Below are 20,771 nucleotides of genomic sequence, written 5' to 3' on the forward strand. Positions count from 1 at the left end.
TGCAAGAATGTTAAATCTTCAACACCAAAATGTTAAAGTTGGAAAATCAAGAGATTGTGAAACTGGAAGCTATTGATAAAATAGAACATGAAGGAGTCACTATTATTTTGTCAGAAAAATTGAAAACAAAATTGGATTCTTTAGAGAAGACAATATCCAAAACTGCTGGTATGGAAAAGACTCTGTATGCAACTTTAAATTGTCGTATAATTTAACGACGTAATTTACATGTGGAAAGAGGTTTAGTAAATGGAACAATGGGTCATGTTGTAGATTTTGTGAATTACCGAAATAGAGATGGAATTGAAATTATAAAAATTAAATTTGATGGTATTGAAGAAGTACAACAAATCACTCGTTGTTCTGCTTGCTTTTTGCTAGTGAAAGATTTATATGTCCGCAGAAAACAGTTTCCTGTTTCTTTAGCATATGCAGTAACTATTCATAAATCTCAAGGTTTAAGTGTTGATACTGCTTTGGTGAATATTGGAAATTCTGTGTTCAAGGAGGGCATGGCATATGTTGCTTTATCTCGAGTGAGAACTTTATCTGGATTGTACTTGATTGATTTTGATGAGACAAAAATTAATGCAGATCTAAATTGTATAGAAGAATATAATAGGTTAAGAAGAGAGTATGCTCCAAATTTACCTCAATATCCTCTATTTGAAAAGCATGTGGTAGGCCGAAAAAGAAGAAATGAGAAAAATTGTAGTGAAGTTGTAGCAAAAAGAAAAAAAGTAGATGAACCAGTAATTGTAAGCAGAAAGGAAATGGATTCAGTTAAAGATGTTGTTGGATTTCAGTTTGAAAATAGTTCTGGTGTCAACTGCTATGCTAATGTAGTGGTTAATGTTGTTTTCTTTCTCCAAACTGTAAAAGAACAGATTGCTGAAAATCGTGATCAAACACTTTGTTGTTTATTAAATTCTGTGTTTGGGAAATGTAGCAGTGATAGAACAAAAATACAAAGTGTTTCTCAAATTCGAAAGGTTTTAGACATATGTTCTGGTCTAAATCAATTTTCACAGAATATTCAGCAAGATTGTCAGGAATTTCTAATGTAGATGCTTGTTGTTTTACAAGATGAAGGAGTAGATGTAGAAAATCTTTTTGGCCTTTCTTATAAATGGCAACATAATTGTGACAATTGCTCCTTTTCAAGTAGTACTACAGTAGACACTGAAATATTTATATATTTCACTTTACCAGACTGCAAATCAGTGTCTTTTAATAATCTAGTTAGAGCAGCAAATCAAAACATGGTGTGTAGTCAATGTAAATCCGAAATGTTATCAACTTTATTTTTAATAAGATATGGACAGTATGTTATTTTAATGTTCCAATGATGTAGACCTGATGGGACTAAATTGACTACATTAATTAAAAATGTTGTGGCTTCTCAATTATCAATTTCAGGAAGAACCTTTACAACTGCAGCAATTATTTACCATGATGGTCCTTCAACAACATCAGGACATTACACAGCTTATTTAAAATGTCAAAAAGGTTGGCAGCTCTGTAATGATACTCAATTGACTTTCAAACAACGTTTGCCTTCTGACTTACTAAATTCTCACCTGGTGTTCTTACAACCGAAATTTTAGGGAAGGTAATTGGCCTATGAAGATTGCAGCAGTTATTAAAATTTAGTTTGCTGTTCAAAATTACTTTCCGAGTGACAGTGATGAACATAATCAAAAACAAGTAGTTCTGATAGAGGTAGTATATGAATTTCACATAGTGTGTGCTGTGAGTATTATAGAAAATATTACTAAAAACTAAGCTAGAGGTGGAAATAAAACTATTGTTTCATAATGTAAAAGATGTTGGAGCTTTTCTTTCAGAAACTCGGGTAAATGAGACATTACGAAAACAGTGGACTAATTTCCATAAAAAAGGACTTTTCACATACTATTTGGCCTCGTGGAAAAGTGGATGGATCAAAAGTGAGTTTAGATATGGTTTTTAAAAAAATACATTATTTAAGTAATTATTTAATGGGTTTCTTAAACACAATCATTTTGATTGTGGTTTTTTTTTGCCCGCTGTTATATGATGAGTACTTTTGAAGTCACTGTTTTAAGTGAAATTCAATATATTCTGAGAACAGCAAAAATAAACCATTTAACATGTTGAAATTATTTTGTATTTTGTATTATTAAATATATAATATTATCCCGTTCTCTTATACTCACTTACCTAGTTCCACCCTCTATCACTTATCTTAACTTAACCTCACTTGCTTTTTTTGACTCTCCCTCACCTTCCTTCATTTATTTCATTTTCCACACTGTTTCTCATTAACCACTCCTTCACGGCGCATTACCTCTCTCCTATCCACCAATTTCTTGCTGTCAGTCACTCTACTTCACTCCCCTTCCCTTTGTTTCTTTTCTTTATTCCCTCAATAATGCTCCTTCTCTCATTCACCTTATTACACTTCACTCACTTCTTTTCTCACTTCCTATATCCTCTCACATCCTCACTCCCTTTCCATCACATCCTGTCTCTTAGCTTCAGTCTCTGGATCCTTTCAATCTATCACTCCTCTTCCGTCATGCTTACTCCCTAAAAATGACCCACACTCCCTTCCTTACCTTGCTTTACTCTCTTACTCAGTTCCTTTGTGTCACTCTTTCCTTTACTAGCTGTATATTCTCACTCCTTTACTTTGTTTGTCTCAAGCTCACTTGCTTTTATTCTCTCTTTATTTTTCCTTTTTCATCAACCCTCCTGCATTTAACTCACCCTCACTTACCCTTGTTAATCTCCTACTTTGTCTCTTGTATTGTAAAATATATATTATAAATATTGTAACTTATTTTGTTTTGTCTTCCACAGATATGAATTTAAATGAAAATATCAAACTAAATTGATATTACTTATAAGGTAAGTTTGATGTAGAATATTTATTTTCTCTATACTATTTTCCTTAACCTCACTACTCTTCTCTGATGCTCCCACACCTCTGTTCCCTTATTGCGTTGCCTCACTTATTCTGATTCCCCACGTTTTCTCCACTTTTCCTCACTCCTCTCTCACACTCACCTTCTTTCAGACCTTTTCCTTTACTTTCCTTACTCCCTCTCCCCTTCCTTCATTCCTTTACTCTTTTCCCTTTCCTTACTCTCCTTACTCCACTTCACCAACTCCTTCTCTTACTCCCTCTGTCCTCTTACTTCTACACTCCCCTTACCTCATTCTCTCCGTCTCTTTAGTCTCTCACTCGTCTTCTGTCGAGATCACTCCCTATAACTTAGTTATAGTCACACACTCTCCTTTTTTGATACGTTCTCTTTTACTTACCTTCCTCTCTCTCCCCATCCTTTGCTTTTTCAATCTTTTCCTTTCTCTTACTCTTCTTACTCCACTTCAATAACTCCTTTTCTCAAATCCTCTTTCTTCTAATTTATTCACTCCACTTTTCTCAGTCTTTTTCTATTACCCTCAAATAATTTCCAGCAATGCATCCTTTCACATTGGGGCAAGTCTCATGTGAAAGTACCTGCATCAGACTTGCGCCTGCTGTGAGGCAGATGCAAGATTTTGACACAACGGCGTCCTAAAAGTGACGCAGTGAAATCTTATAGATTTCACTGTGTTACTTTTATGAATTTTACTTGCGTCAATACGCCCCCTTTGCATACATTAAATCTGACGCAGGTATAATGTGGCGCAGGGGTTTACAAAGTGACGTATCTACCTAGATGCGTCACTTTGTAAATATAACTCAACAAGGTGCATTTTTTACACCACTGGTGCGTCACAAAATGTGACGCACCGGCCCTCAAGTGCACCACAGGGAAAAACAGTGTAAAAAATAAATAGTTTGAAGAAATGCATCTTTTCACATGGGGCCAGCCCGATGTGAAAGGGCTTGCATCAGTCTTAGGCCTGCTGTGAGGCAGGTGCAAGATTTTAACACAACAGCATCCTGAAAGTGACGCAGTGAAATCTCTTAGATGTAACTGCATCACTTGTATGACCCATCTTTGTGTCAATACACCTCCTTTGAATATATTATACCTGGTGCAGGTACAATGTGGCGCAGGGGTTTACAAAGTGACACATCTACCTAAATGCATTACTTTGTAAATATGACTCAACAAGGTGCAATTTTTACACCACTGGTGCGTCAAAAAAAGTGACGCACTGGCGCCGTAAAAGTGACACATGTCCTCATAAATGAGGTACTGAAGCGCACCATAGGGAAAAACAGGTCTTCTCTTTTATTTCCTTTCTCTTGTTTTAATTCATTGTTTTATATATTTCCCTTATTTTATTCTCCTGACTCAACTTCAATTACTACTTCTTTTTCTTTGTCTCTCTTCTTAGTTATACGTTTCCCTTCCTTTAATGTCTTTCTGTTAGCCTAATTCTCTGCATCCCTTTAGTCTCCCACTTTTCTTCTGTCACGCTCACTGCCTATAACTCGTCCATACTCATACACTCACATTCTTTCAGACCTTATCCTTTACTTTCTTACCTCTTTTTTCCCATCCTTCACTCCTTCACTCTTTTCACTTTCCTTACTCCTCTTTCTGCAGTTCAGTAACTGCTTCTGTCAATCCCTCTGTCCTCTAACTTACTCACTCCCCTTTTCTCACTCTCTCTGTGTTACCCCCATTCTCTCCGTCCTCTTAGTCTCTCACTCCTCTTCTATCACGCTCACTCCCTATTAGTGAGCCATACTCTCACACTCATCTTCTTTGAGACCTTCTCTGTTACTTTCCTTCCTCTCTCTACACTCCCTCTTACCTCATTCTCTCTCTGTTAGTCTCATTCTGTCCGTCTCTTTAGTCTCTCGCTCCTCTTCTGTCAAGCTCACTCCCTATAACTTAGTTATACTTACACACTCACCTTCTTTCAATCCCCCTACTTCACTTCCCTTCCCCTCTCGTCCCTTTTTTTTCTCCCTCACTCATTTTCTTTTCCTCTCTCACTAAAATTAGGACTGGGGATGGCAGCGGTGGTTCTCTAATGCTCAAACAATGATCATAATACTTTGTTCCCCGTAACAAAGTACGGCATCACAATTTTTGCATTTGATGGAGGCTTCATTAAAAACAGGTTGATTATTTGGGATCAGCTGCTCTGGTCACCCCCTGACCGATGCAGTTATTCCTCTAGTTGAAGTAGAGGCACTATTTATTGGAGCCTCTCGTGCCAGAGCCCTGCCACTCTTTCGGGCATAGTTCTGGGCGTGCCTCCTCTGCACGTGCCAAATCATAGTTTGATTACCAAAATTGTACTTCATTCTGGGGTCTTTTCTGCAAAGTATAGTATGGCACATATTGAATTTCACGTTTGGAGTATTACAATTCACTGTATTCTGAAAATACAAAAAATGGCGGCGATAGTGTACATTAGAGAGAAATAGTGAGAGAAAGAAGGCATGAGATAAAAAAGAGATGTGAAATGCACATTGGGAAAAATATATTGGGAGAAGGGAAGTAACTGTGAGTAAACTTACTATGTAATACAGAAATGTTGCACTCTATACTATAAGTCTCACTTTATACCACAATTATTTCACTACTATCTCATAAATGTCAAGTACAATAACAGAAAAATGTCTAAAACAATTTATAATTTATAAATATACATTTATTCTTCAGAATTTTCATAATTTAGAGGTACTTCTAGCATTATTTGATCAGGAATCTCCTCATCACAACTCTTCATAAATGACTCCTGGAACTCAACATCGTCCAAACATTCCATTAATTCAGCATCCAATGTTTTATCATTAAAATCCTCCATTCCATCTTCTCTGAAAAGAAGGTCTTCTACATGGATAGTGTTCTGAATAGGATCATTGGAGACCTCAATCAAACTCTCCTCAACAAAGGTTGCAGAAATTTCAAAATTAATATTAACGGTGTCCTCATTGATATTCATATTCTTTTCATATTTCTTGCTGTAAATAGCAGGAAAAAAAAATCACGTTAATTTATCATTTTTAGTAATAGATAATATTAAACTAGCTTTATCAAGTATTAAATTCCCCTTACAAAATAATAACTCACCTTTTAGAAAGGAGTAGAAGAGATAATACTGTGTAAATTTCACACCAGAAATAGAACACCAAATATTCCTCACAAATGTACCTCAAAGAGTACTATCACAAAATGGCTGTGTTTACCTCTCATTACAGAACCATTTCATTAGTAGAAAACCAATGAAACTTCATCACACACAAATTCAAAACCAAAGAAACGTTTTAATTGGTTGTAAATTTCAAAAGCGAATTGGCTCTTGGGTGTCTGTAAACATTCTAAATGGTCTGCATAGTCCGCCATCTTGTGACTCTGAAGAACAGAGACACAAGAGGTGAAAAATAAATGGGGAAATAATTTAAAAGGGGCAGAATAGACACCCTCTGACCCCCTAGGTTTTCTGAAGGGGGCCTAGAAGGACCCTGACAGGCAAAACAACTTTTTGTATTTTTTTTTATTTCGCAGGGTAAGCGCTGGATGCGCTCCCGGGTGCGCTCCCCGGTACGCGCACCCTGAGCGCACCACAGGGAAAAACAGTGTAAAAAAATAGAGTAAAAAAAATAATGTAGAGTGTTTAGAGGAAAGTGATGCATTGCTGGAATGTGTCACAAAAATGATGCAACTCCAGCAATGCATTCTTTCACATAGAGCCAGTCTTATGTGAAAGGGCCTGCATCAGTCTTACGGCTGTTGTTAAGCAGGCGCAAGATTTGGACGCAACAGCGTCATAAAAGTGACGCAGTGATATCTCTTAGATGTCACTGTGTCACTTCTACGACCCTTCCTTATGTCACTACACACCCTTTGCATACATTACAGCTGGCACAGGTATAATGTGGCGCAGGGGTTTACAAAGTGACGCATCTACCTAGATGTGTCACTTTGTAAATATGACTCAACAAGGTGTATTTTTTACAGTACTGGTGCGTCACAAAAAGTGAAGCATCGGTGGCGTAAAAGTGATGCATTGCTGGAGTGTGTTACAAAAGTGACACAACTCCAGCAATGCATCGTTTCACATGGGGCCAGGCCCATGGTAAAGGAACTGCATCAGTCTTACGCCTGCTGTGAGGCAGATGCAAAATGAGGCCTTCAGTCTTCTTTTTCTTTCACTTTCTCTGTTTCTTCACTGCCTTAATTACCTGGTCTCACACTTTCTTGTCTTTATCCAGTCTGTATCTCTAGTCTTTCCAAAACATCACTGCTCTTTTCTTACCCTTCCACACCCCCGTTCCTTTTCTACATTTTCTTCGCATATCCACATTCCCCATGTTCACTCTCCTTCTCCTCACTCTCCTTCCCCACACTCACCTTCTTTCAGTCCCCCTACTTCACTTCCCTTCTCCTCTCGTCCCTTTCTGTGCTTTCTCACTCATTTTCTTCTCGTTTATCAATGCACTCCACTTCACTTACTCTTTTTCAATTTTTTAAGAACACAGCTCTTTGATGAGAATTGGAGATAGTTCTGAAAAGAACTTTTTTTCTTCTTTTTTTCTTTTTTTAGAACAAAAACAAAAACAGGGAATTGGCAACTGCTCAACAGGAGCAAAGAAACAAAACAAAATTAGGGCTGGGAACGGCAGCGATGGTTCTCCAATGCTCGAGCCATGAGCAGAACACTTTGTTCCCCATAGCAAAGTAGCTGATCGCAATATCTGCATTTACCAACGCCTTTATGGAAATCAGGCAGAATGTTGGGAATCAGCTCTTGTGATTGCTCCCTTCCTGATGCAGTTTGTCCTCTAGTTGAAGTAGAGGCCCCATCACTGGGAGCCTCTCGTGCCAGAGCCCTGACACTTTCCCGGGCAAAATTCTGGGGGTGCCTCCTCTACACATGGCGAATCATTGTGGAGTTACCAAAAGAATATTTCTTAGTGGGGTCACCCCGTGACAGGACAGTGTGACAAATCCTGCACTCCACTTTTGGAGCATTTACTTTCTTCTGGTCATCAGGAATAGAAAAAAACTTCCAAATAAAGTGTTCTTTTACTTTCCGCTGAGGAGCCTCTTCATCAAGAAATTCATTGGAGTCATCTTCACTGCTGGTTGGTCTGGCAGCCATGATAATCCAAGATTTTATTCCCACAAAGATCCGACAGCAAAAAGGCAGGTCTTGCAGTCACAAAAGTGAAAGAAGAAGTGAAGGAAATGGGTGGGGATTTCATTCTTTGTAAAAAAAACTATTAGCAATCAATGAGAAGAGTTATTTTAAGGTCACATGACTTGACGCGCTTTCGCTGCATGCACCGGAGCGCTTCCGGGGGCGCTCACACGGCGCGAACGTAGGCGCTTCCGGGGGCGCTCACGCGGCGCGAACGTAGGCGCTTCTGGGGGCGCTTACGCAGCGCGCCTGAGTGACGTTTTGATAGCTTTACGGAAATGCTAAATCATTTTCATTTCGTAAATCAAAAATACTGCTTTTATAAGTATGATACTAAATGTCTTCCATTATTATTTTTTCATGCATATTGTTTTTTTACGAACGCTGAAATAGCACTCTCGGTGTGCTCTCGGGAGAGCTTACCGGTGCGAGCACCCTGAGCGCACCAGGAAAAAATGTAAAAAAAATATATATACATTGAACAAATATTTTTTTTTTCTAAAAATATAATTAATAGTTATAAAAACAGCTAATAACAAAAAAATAGTAGGTTACGAAGTCAATATACAAAGGAATTACTTTTAAAAAAACTATAAAATTCACTCAAAAAACCATAGGTTTCACAAACATTATAGTTAGGAATTATGTTTTAAAAAACCTTTGAAATTCACTAAAAAAACCATAGGTTTCAAAAACGTTATAGTTAGGAATTAGCATTTAAAAAACCTTTGAAATTCACAAAAAAAAACATAGGTTTCACAAACGTTATAGTTAGGAATTAGCATTTAAAAAACCTTTGAAATTTACTGAAAAAACCATAGGTTTCACAAACGTTATAGTTAGGAACTAGCATTTAAAAAACCTTTGAAATTCACTAAAAAAACCATAGGTTTCAAAAACGTTATAGTTAGGAATTAGCATTTAAAAAACCTTTGAAATTCACTAAAAAAACCTTAGGTTTCACACTCGTTACAGTTAGGAATTAGCATTTAAAAAACCTTTCAAATTCACTGAAAAAACCATAGGTTTCACACCAGTTATAGTTAGCTGAACATTTTACTCATACAAAACCATTGAAATTCCCACGTTATAGTTAGTTGGACTCACTATAACTCGCGCGCCCGCAATCCACTGCTGATGATGTCACATATTACATCATTCATGACATGGTCAGTGACATCACTGATGACATCACTGATGACATCTCAAATGACATCACTGATGACATCACTGATGACATCTCAAATGACATCACTGATGACATCACTGATGACATCATCCATTGTCTGTGTGTTCCTGTAAAATTAAAATATGTTTAACATATTGAAGAATGAGTGTATGTATGAGTGTCTGGATAATGGATTTAGTATGTGCGTGACTGACTGTATGAGTGGGAGATTAAATGTGTCTTACTGAATGAATGGGTTAGTGACTAAACTGTCTGAATGTGTGCATTATTATGTCTGTTGTTGTGTAAGCTGCTGCATGTGTTGATCAGTAGCTATATGAGTGGCTATATGGGTTATTGATTGGTTGCCCAAGTATATGTATGTGAGGCTGAGTGTGTGTGTGGGTGCCTGGGAGATGTGTGACTCTGTGCATAGATGTGTGAGCAGTTGATTCACTTGGTATATGGGTTCAAGAGTGCATGTGGAAAGAACTGTATGGGCGGTTGACTGTGTTCATGGGTGTGTTGGTGAGTGAATTGATTTCTCAGTGCTACATGTCCAAGTAAGTACATATATAAAAAACAGTGCATGTGAGAGTTGGCATATATAAATGACTATACATGAAAGCCTGTGATTGCGTAAGTGACTGTATGGATTAATGTGTAGTTTTATCAGAGATTGTAAAAGAGAGTAAGTATGTGTTAGTATATGTTTGAATAAGTAAGGTTTAGTGTGTATAACTGTGTAGTTGAGGAAATGGGAGTGTGATTGATTCTTTGCATAACTGACTAGGTGTGTGAGTAACTCTATGAATGAGTGACAGTGTGTGAGTGTCTGTATAGGTGTATGAGTCCATATAATAGTGTTGTATTGATGACTGACTGTATGTATGAGTGATTGTATGTGTGAATGAGTGGATATGTGTGTAGACTTAGGAATTAGTGAGTACGTATGTAGTAACTGGTATTGGTGTGTCAATGGGTTCTGGAATGGTGGTCTGTATTTAACACTGGATGTATCAAAGGTTACATTAGAGTGTGAGGAGCTGCATCGTATTGTCACATGAATGATGTCATCAGTGATGTCATCAGTGATGTCATTTGAGATGTCATCAGTGATGTCATCAGTGATGTCACTGATCATGTCATGAATGATGTAATATGTGACATCATCAGCAGTGGATTGCGGGCGCTCGAGTTATAGTGAGTCCAACTAACTATAACGTGGGAATTTCAATGGTTTTGTATGAGTAAAATGTTCAGCTAACTATAACTGGTGTGAAACCTATGGTTTTTTCAGTGAATACATATATATATACACAGTTTGGCCACATACTCCAAGAGAATATAATAAACTGGTTTAGGTTTATTGACAATTTATTTATAATCTGGCATGGTACAGAACAAAGTGCATTCGAGATTGTCTCACAGATTGATGCAAATAATATCAATTAGAATTTTATGGCTACCATTAGCCCAGAAAAAGGGACTTTTCTCGATGTCCAGGTTGTAAATAATGATCACAACTTTCAGTGTTAAAGTGCAGGCCATTGACAAACACCTCACATGCAAAACAGATCACGTTGTCTACATACTGGAATGTAGCTGTGGTCTACAGTATATAGGCAGTACAAAATTGCAAGCCCACAAAAGAATACTGCAGCACACCAGGGCAATAGTCAACCAAGATCCTAGCTACCCTGTAGCGAGACACTTTAGAGAAATTTAGAACAGTGATCTTTAGCATAAAAAAGAGGAGGGAATTGGGAGGAAAAATGTAAGGAGATTGGAAACAAGATATATTTTGGGTTTGGACATAAACATTCTAGGAGGTTTAAATAAAAGCGAGAATTTACAGACAAATCTGTAGTGGAATATTGTTATGGTAATTTAGAACAGTTGGATAACATGAGAATGAATCTCCTTTTGACAAATGTTTTGTATGGCTTTTAAGGCTTTAATATTTGTATTATTATAACAACTTTTAGATGAACTGTTTTCTTTCTGAAAACAAAGCACTTGAGTAAGTGAAAAACCTTAATATGAATTAATTCCATATATTCTAAGTAAGATCATAGAAAGAAAGTAATCTACAAAAGATTATGGTCCAAATTTGTTTTCCCAACGGGGAGACTATTTTATATTCTGCAGCTGCTATATGTAATATAGATTTTGAAACAAGCACTTTCTAGTAGTGTGCACTCTAGCAACAAATCCTGGCTGGGAATGGTTTGATGTGCACACAGTCAGTTTATTCACTTGTTATTTGCACACTAATGTCAGTCGAATATAGGAAAACATAACAGGAATGCACTGTTATTTGTAACAATTTAAACAAAATTACCTTTGATATTTATATTTTATAAATATTTGGTAAGCATTGTTGGTCATAAGCATTGTGCAGCAAAACTAGTATTTATACAAGCATAATGACCTGTTTGTACAGTCCAAGTCTTTTGACTATATCTATTACTTGTTGAGCACTTGTCACTTTAACAGAGCCGATCATAAGAAAACAGAATTATCAAGTGAACAAGGCCAATAATGGCCAAAATGCGTTATGGCAGATAATCGGATAATACTCATTAAATTAAATCTATGCACTCAATTTGTGGTCTGTTCTCGTTTCTTCCCATCAGGGAGGTACATGTAGCGAGGATTTCTGATATATATATATATATATTTCTATTATTTTTCCGATATGTAGTTCCGATATATATATATATACATATATATATATATTTAACTATGCTGCAACCAGGATAGACGTTTTTGAAGGGCATCATGAAATTAAAGCTTCAAAAATATCATCTCATCAAGGCAGCGAGTAGTGCAAAAAACACAGCTAAGTCGCCCCCCCCCCCCCTCAGCTGCTCCCACTTAGTTTACGGATTGACTAATGATGATATGCCAGTCTTCTGAGACATGCAAGTGCTGGCATCTTCTTTCGCTGAACATGACGAACACGCGGAAATCACTGCAACAAGCACAGATGACATAATTGTAAATACCAAGTTCAAACCACGTTCAGTCTACGTTCCAGTCATGCCTAGAGATGCCATAGATGTATACCACGAGCAGATCTTAATGGGACTCAAGGATTTGAATACCAAAGTTAAAAAACTGAGTAAGGACACCCACAGGACAAATACGAACAAACAGAGAATTCAATATCAACAACTAATGCAAAAATTGTCAAGCAATAACGACATTATCATAAGGAATGCCAACAAGGGTGGGAATTTAGTAATTTGGGCTAAGGAAGATTACAACAAAGAAGCATTAAGCCAACTCACAGACCAACAATGCTACCGTAGAAGTGATCAACTGATGTTAAAAGCAACATACGATAGCTATTACAGCAAACTTATGGCCTGGAGGAGTCTGGGGCTAATTAATAAGGACAAATATGGTCTCTTGAGGAACAACACGCCCACCACCCCAGTAATCTACTTCATACCCAAACTACATAAGAATCCTACTAATCCGCCCAGACGCCTGATTATCTCTGCTAACAACAGTCTGACAGAAAGTATGTCACAGTATATAGACTATTTTCTTCAGGAATATGTCCAAGCATTGCCCTCATATCTAAGGGACACTGTTGACTTTTTAACAAAGATACAGAGTTTCAAGTGGCAACAGGGTTACCTATTGATAACTATGGACATCACAGCTCTACACCCGAGCATTATTAACATCGATGTACTGAGGGCAATAAAACATTACCTCAGAAAAAGGGATGCCATATATGAATCACACAATAGAATGCTCATTGACATGATTGACTTTTGCCTCCACAACAACTTGTTTTTATTTCAGAACACAGTCTACCCACAGTTACGGGGTGTAGCTATGGGGGCCAGTTTCTCCCCTTGTTATGCCTGCCTCGTTATGGGGTGGTTAGAAATTTTGAAGACACCCTTGAACAAAAGGTAAAATGTTGGTGGCAATATATTGACGATCTGTGTTTAATATGGGATGGTTCTGAAACAGAGGCTAAAACATTTATTGATGAACTAAACGTGAATGATATTAATTTGAATTTTACATCTGACATCAGTGCTGAGAAGGTGACATTTTTTGATGTAGAAGTATACATCGACAAGGGGAAGATTGAAACCAAAATCCACAGAAAGACCACAGCAGTAAACTTGGTGTTACATGCAACTAGCCTGCACCCCAAACACCTTATACAAAGTATACCTTATGGGGATATGATCCGACTAAACAGAATCTGCAGCACTGAGGCTGAACTAGTTAAGGCCCAACAGATTAGTCAATCCCGATTTCTCCAGCGGGGTTATAGCAAAAAATGTAGAGATGCAGCTATTTTGAAAAGTGGGTAAGTGGACAGGAACACCCTTCTGAAAGTCAAAAGAACTGAGATCACGAGTGAGGCACCCATGCTATCATCCAAACCTAAACATACATCAAATGATCAATTTCGGATGATAATAGGATACAGCAAGCAAAGCAGAGAAATTAACCACATTATTCAAAGAAATTGGCCTTTGATAGAGAAATACCCAATCTTAGGTCCCACACTACCAACCAGGCTCTCCATTACCAACAGGAGAGCTCCCAGTATGCGTGATAGTTGGTAAAGAATAATCCGGTAGACAAACCAAAAGGCAATTGGTTGAGTCAAAGAAAGGGCTTCTTCAAATGCAAAATCTGTAAAGCGTGCCAATTTGGCACAAACACATTAACATACAGAACTGCATTCAGTGAACAGGAACACACCATTAATAAAGCCCTATCTTGTAAAACTGAATATGTTGTGAATATTCTCTTGTGCCCTTGCAGACTTAGGTACGTGGGAAGCACCAAGCTGCAGGTGTACAAGAGGATCTTACAGCACATAAGAGCAATAACCAATAAGTACCCTGTGTATCCGGTGGCCCGGCATTTTATGAAACACCATAAATCAGATGCTAAACACCTTAAATATTTCATAAAGACTGTGTGCCATTTAGCAGACATGGTGGTAACAGAGAACAACTAGAAACCCGTTACATTTTAGAATTAGATTCTAAATACCCTAACAGTCTGAACATCACAGAGGATCTGAACACAAACCTGTAAAATGCCAACTATATCAAGTTGTCCAAATATCATAACAACCTCTGATTTTTCTCGCTCTCCTTGACTACTTAATGATTGCTAGCTAAGTATTTAGTGGTTTATAAAAGGATTTTCCCTTTCTTCCATGAAACTAGCAGCATCTTAGAGCTCCAAACTGTCACAAAGCAGCTATTATGAACCTTACATCGTACAGAAGTCCGCACAAGATATAAGTACAATTTTTTTTATTTATTTAATAACTATTGACAAAGGCTTTTGTCAATAAATAGTTCATGGTGATTTGCACATGTTTGGCACAATTTTGCACAGAATGCTTGGACGCTCAGGTTTTCAATGGGTGAAACAGATACACAATATTAAAGTGAAATGATAGGTGGTCAAATAAGTCTCTACCTCCAAACAGGGATTTTAGAACACTTTTAGATCCCTGGTTTAAAGGCATTCCCTGCTTAGTTGCACGATATCAAATAGACGTATATTGAGGAAATCGGATCAATTAGGTATTTAAACCATGATTGTTTTAACATTTTTACCCGCCTCTTTTTTTTACAGATTTTAAGAACGCTGAAATCGGTATTTATAAATGTCGTATTCATGTACATATTTATGTATTCATGCAAAACAATTCCTTCCCTTTCTCGCTCACTTTGTCGGCTAAAGAAAAAGCACAGACCCAGTAAGTATTTTACAGTTGGCTATTTATTCCTGTTGCTCTCACCAGACCATGGTCGCCATGACACGTTTCGTTCCTCACAAGGAACTTGATCACATGACGCGCTACTAGCCCAATGGTTCATTTAAATAGTTACCATGTTTTTCAGTTTGTTTTCACCAATACACACGTGACTTTGTGAATAAATTAGGTAACACTATGTGGTCATGGACATAGAAGAGTGACAACATGTGAAATAAACAATTCTGTTATTATCTCCTTCCCTTATTGGTCATTTCATTTCAATCTGCTAAATCCAAATTTATGGAGGTGTTATGGAAAAATGAGGATTGTTCATTGCATAAATTGCATAAATGCATATACATATTTTCTAAAACAAATATATAATTAAATAAATATATATAATAAATGTTCAGTGTCTTCTTCACCCACTGGGGGAACATTATGAGAAATATGAGGAGCATTTTCGGCACCCACTTGGGTTTATCACTTTCGAGGAACTGCAAGTACCAGCATGCAGTAAGGCATACGCCCATTTGGGCGGGACTTGGATTGTTTATTATAAGTTCCTTTGAACTGCCGCATTGCTCAGTTGGATTTTGCCCTTGAACAAGAACACAGCGATGTTCGAAACGCGTTGGGCTTAGAGTTGAAAAGAAGGGGAGACTGTGATGTTGCTGTGCTGTATCCCTCAATTAGAGGTGTGCAACTCCCCGTCAAGTGGTGTCTCCTTTTTGTGGGCTAACTCTACATTGGATTTGTAGCGGCTTTGCTCAGCCGATGAGACACCCTGCCATTAACCACGCGGATCCAGTGTTTGAAGCGCAAACACAGTGAAACGGGGGGCCAGGTTGAGGGACGGATTATGACCAGCTCGGCAAGATGTTCAGTGTCTTCTTGACCCCTGGGGTAACATTATGAGAAATATGAGGAGCATTTTCGGCACCCACTTGGGTTTGTCATTTTTGAGGAACTGCAAGTACCAGCATGCAGTAAGGCATACGCCCATTTGGACGGGACTTGGATTGTTTATTATGAGTTCCTTTGAACTGCCGCATTGCTCAGTTGGATTTTACCCTTGAACAAGAACACAGCGATGTTTGAAACGCGTTGGGCTTAGAATGGAAAAGAAGGGGAGTCTGTGATGTTGCCATGCTGTATCCCTCAATTAAATGTGTGCAACTCACCGTCAAGTGGTGTCTCCTTTTTGTGGGCTAACTCTACGTTGGATTTGTAGCAGCTTTGCTCGGCCGCAGAGATACCCTGCCGTTAAGCACGCGGATCCAGTGTTTGCAGCGCAAACACAGTGAAACGGGGGGCCGAGTTTAGGGATGGATTATGACCAGCCTGGCGAGATGTTCAGTGTCTTCTTGACCCACTGGGGGAACATTATGAGAAATATGAGGAGCATTTTCGGCACCCATTTGGGTTTGTCATTTTCAAAGAACTGCAAGTACCAGCATGCAGTAAGGCATACGCCCATTTGGGCGGGACTTGGATTGTTTATTATAAGTTCCTTTGAACTGCCGCATTGCTCAGTTGTATTTTGCCCGTGAATAAGAACACAGCGATGTTCGAAACGCGTTGGGCTTAGAATTGAAAAGAAGGCGAGTGTGATGTTGCCGTGCTGTATCCTTCAATTAAAGGTGTGCAACTCCCCGTCAAGTGGTGTCTCCTTTTTGTGGGCTAACTCTACGTTGGATATATAAATATGTGTACATACAAAAAATATATTTATGTAATAGTTGGATAAAACATCAAAAAATAAAGCGGAAGGTTCCCCTGGTTTACTTTGCACACAGGTTGGGGGATTATACTACATTTAAAAACAGTGGGCCTGTGTTTTTGGAAAAAGACTCTATTAAAGTCCAGAGTCATAGATTGGAAAATACCAATATCTGCACAGAACCTACTTTCATACAGGTCTTAAAACTAATAGCCACTCTATAGCATGTAGAAAAACGTATATAACAAACACCATCCCAAGTAAAAATGATATACTTTGATGCAAAATAGACATCTATTTCTAAACAGGTCAAGCAGGTAAGCACACCAGAAAAATTGAAAGTGATAACAAAAATTTATTAAAATACCTCCCACTAGGGGTTACACTCTAGAATAAAAACAATAAAAACCATAAAAAGGTCAAAGTACAAAGGGTCGACGCTGCGTTTCGGTGCAATTTCCAAATATGTACACCTTCTTCAGGACAACTTTGACAGTTTCATAAGATTATTTATGAAACTGTCAAAGTTGTCCTGAAGAAGGTGTACATATTTGGAAATTGCCCCGAAACGCAGCGTCGACCCTTTGTACTTTGACCTTTTTATGGTTTTTATTGTTTTTATTCTAGAGTGTAACCCCTAGTGGGAGGTATTTTAATAAATTTTTGTTATCACTTTCAATTTTTCTGGTGTGCTTACCTGCTTGACCTGTTTAGAAATAGATGTCTATTTTGCATCAAAGTATATCATTTTTACTTGGGATGGTGTTTGTTATATAAGTTTTTCTACATGCTATAGAGTGGCTATTAGTTTTAAGACCTGTATGAAAGTAGGTTCTGTGCAGATATTGGTATTTTCCAATCTATGACTCTGGACTTTAATAGAGTCTTTTTCCAAAAACACAGGCCCACTGTTTTTAAATATAGTTGGATAAAATCCTGTTTTTATAAATACATACATAATAACTTACGTGCACATTTGTGCATTCTAATACCGGTATAAATACCCAATTTCATTTTAATATGGACTTTCACAATCCACATTAATGTAGTCCATAAACAAGCTATTATAATCATTTACTACTGAAATTACATAGTCCACAGTCTCCTATTGTATTTCAACAACATTGTGACCATAAAATTCCATCCATTTTTTCTGTATCACTTTTGCTTGTCCAATAGTGTTACCGTGTGGAAGAATTAAATTAAATGCAGTGTCTACTGCCTATAACTTATGAAGCTAAAATGATAAAAAGTCTGAACATTGCATTGGCCTCAATCTACAGCATATTGTTTTTTAATATCCATTAATTTTTAATAACGACTTACATGATTAAGCCTGCTGATGTTAACTATACTCTTCACCATTGTTGTTTTTATCGAAGGAGACTGGCATGTAATTCCTCTGTCGCATTCATCCCTTTCGGGTATTTGGTATCGAGATTTAATATATAAAACATTTCTAGTTTACAAATAATTTTTTCTCAGTCACCACCCCTTTTAGGTAATGGGACAGAATCTATAAGAAAATATTTAAGATCTTTGGAATTACCCCCATGCACTTCATTGAAATGACATGCTACTGGGTACGCCTGATCCTTATTCTTAATAGCCCTTAGGTGCTGGAGCACCCTTTTGTGTCCCTGCAGGATAGTACTTCCTACATATTTGAGCCCACAAGGGCACTCCATCATGTATACCCCATGGTCTGTCTTACAGTTCAATGATTTTTCAATTTTTCTAGTTCGGCCTCCAAATGGAGTCTCATAAGATGTAGTAGTTACTCGGTGTTGGCAGGCTTTGCAAGTCCTGCACTTATGGAACCCAGCTCTTTGATTCAACCATGTACTGTTCTTTATTGCTGTACCAAATGGGTCAGTTTTGACTAATACATCTTTCATTGAAGGTGCCTTCCTGGATGTAATGGAAGTTTTTTTTGGAACAGTTCCCCCAATTATTGGATCCGCACGAATAAGGTGTCAATTCTTGTTAATGATACGTTTGACTGCCTGTTCTTGTCTGTTGAATTTCAAAATAATTCTAAAATTCTCAGCATCAATTGCTACTACACTAACACTTAATTCTTGTTTGGTCAATAGACTCTCCCTGGTGATTGAGTTACTCTTTATAAGGGCTAGTTCTAGACATTTGTTAGTGTAACCTCTCTCCTTAAATCTGGATATGCAATCATTCTGTGCCAGTTTTAAATCATGGTCATTGTGTATATCCGTTTTAAACGCAGCAGTTCACCGTAGGAGATACTTTGTATGAGGTGGCCTGGGTGGGCACTGCTAGCATGCAAAATTGCATCTGTGAAGTTTGGTCTCCAGTTTATTCCCATTTATGTATAACTCTACATCTAAAAAATTCAATGTAGTTTTACTAATAGATGCAGTAAATTGTAAATTGAGTTGGTTAACATTGAGATCTTTCAAAAATATTTCTGCTTCTTCCTGTACCCTGCCACACCAAATAGAGGTGATCAATAAATCACCACCAGGCCTTTACATTGTTATTCATATACTTGGTGTGTTCCTTCATGAGAACCAGCCCCTCCCACCAGCCCATGTGAAGACATGTGTAACCAGGGAAGAAGCTGGCTCCCATGGCTACCCCTCTTAGCTGTTTATATAGGGAACCTTGAAACAGAGAAACGTTATTATTTAAACAAAATTCAGACATGTATTCATATATATATTTATTTATGTATTTATGAGAATGCACTTGTAATTAGCACAATTTGCACAGCTTACTGTTGGTAGAGAAAGGCCAAACCAATCTATATCGGGAAAAATGTGAATGTAACAACAAAAATGTAATCAATGTAACGGTATTTAAACCATTGTGTAACTAATTCTACAAATGAGCTCACAAGCAGTATGAAGGATTTAGAGCACTGTCACTTTAACATTCATGGTGGAGAAAAAAACAGACAAAAAATGGTATTTAACCCCTTCCAGGCTGATTTCCCCCTTTGTTTTTGCCACCTCTTGTGTCTCGATCCTACCGGGACACAAGATGGCGGCCGCTCCGGACTGTTTGGAATGTTGACAGACACCCGAGAGCCAATCAACTCTCCGCTCGCAAACTCGCGTAGCGCGCTGGAGCGCGCCCCGGTGCGCGTACCGGGGCGCGCATATAGATATATATATTTTTGGGAACCTAAATTACTCAAAATCCACTGGAGCACATATCTTGAGACATAGCAAAGGCACATCGGGCTACCAGTCCCTACAATTTTGCCAAGTTTGGTGGAAATCCATTCAGCCATTCGGGCTAAAAGTGAGTCCAACCTCCCTATAGAAATTAACGTGGGGAAAAAATGTTTTGGGACCCCCCTTTTATCTCGGCCCCCGCTTCACGAATACCCCCCAAACTTTCAGGTAAGGAGTGGAGCGGAGCTGGCCATTATCTTGGAGAAATTCAGCCAATTCCGTCAATCGACGCCACAGTTATTCCAAATAGAATGTTGCGGATTTCCTATGGAAACTAGGTCCTAACTATAACTACCTACTGGCGACCGCCAGTAGGTAATATATATATATATATATATTTATGTGTGTGTGTGTTTGTTAGTGTGTGTATAACCCACTAACCCATAGCTTAAGGTTAAAAATTTCAAAATATATGTGTTGCTGTAGCAGTCACATGCAAAAAAACATCTACACTTGCAATCTGATTGCTTGTTCCCTTGGGATACCCTTAGGACTGAGTGATTTGATTGCCGGCCACAACATGAAAACAAAATGTTGTGGCTTCCATTTTAGGACTTGGAGACTCAATCGCTGAGTGCCTAGAAATGACAAGAAAATATAAACAAATTTCAGTAGGGATATCCAGACCCCCTACCCTTTGAGAGTGACAAATAAATCCAAAAAACATTCTTCAGGTTCACCACTTCCCTTGGGACTCCCATGGTCACATGGTCCAAGGCCCAAAATATTAATTACCAGCCATAAATGTGGGATGTGGGTCTATGACATTTGGTCGTGCACTGCTGGCAGTTGGCAAACAAT

This window comes from Lissotriton helveticus, chromosome 7 (genome assembly GCF_964261635.1).
Source record: "Lissotriton helveticus chromosome 7, aLisHel1.1, whole genome shotgun sequence".
Lineage (NCBI taxonomy): Eukaryota > Metazoa > Chordata > Amphibia > Caudata > Salamandridae > Lissotriton > Lissotriton helveticus.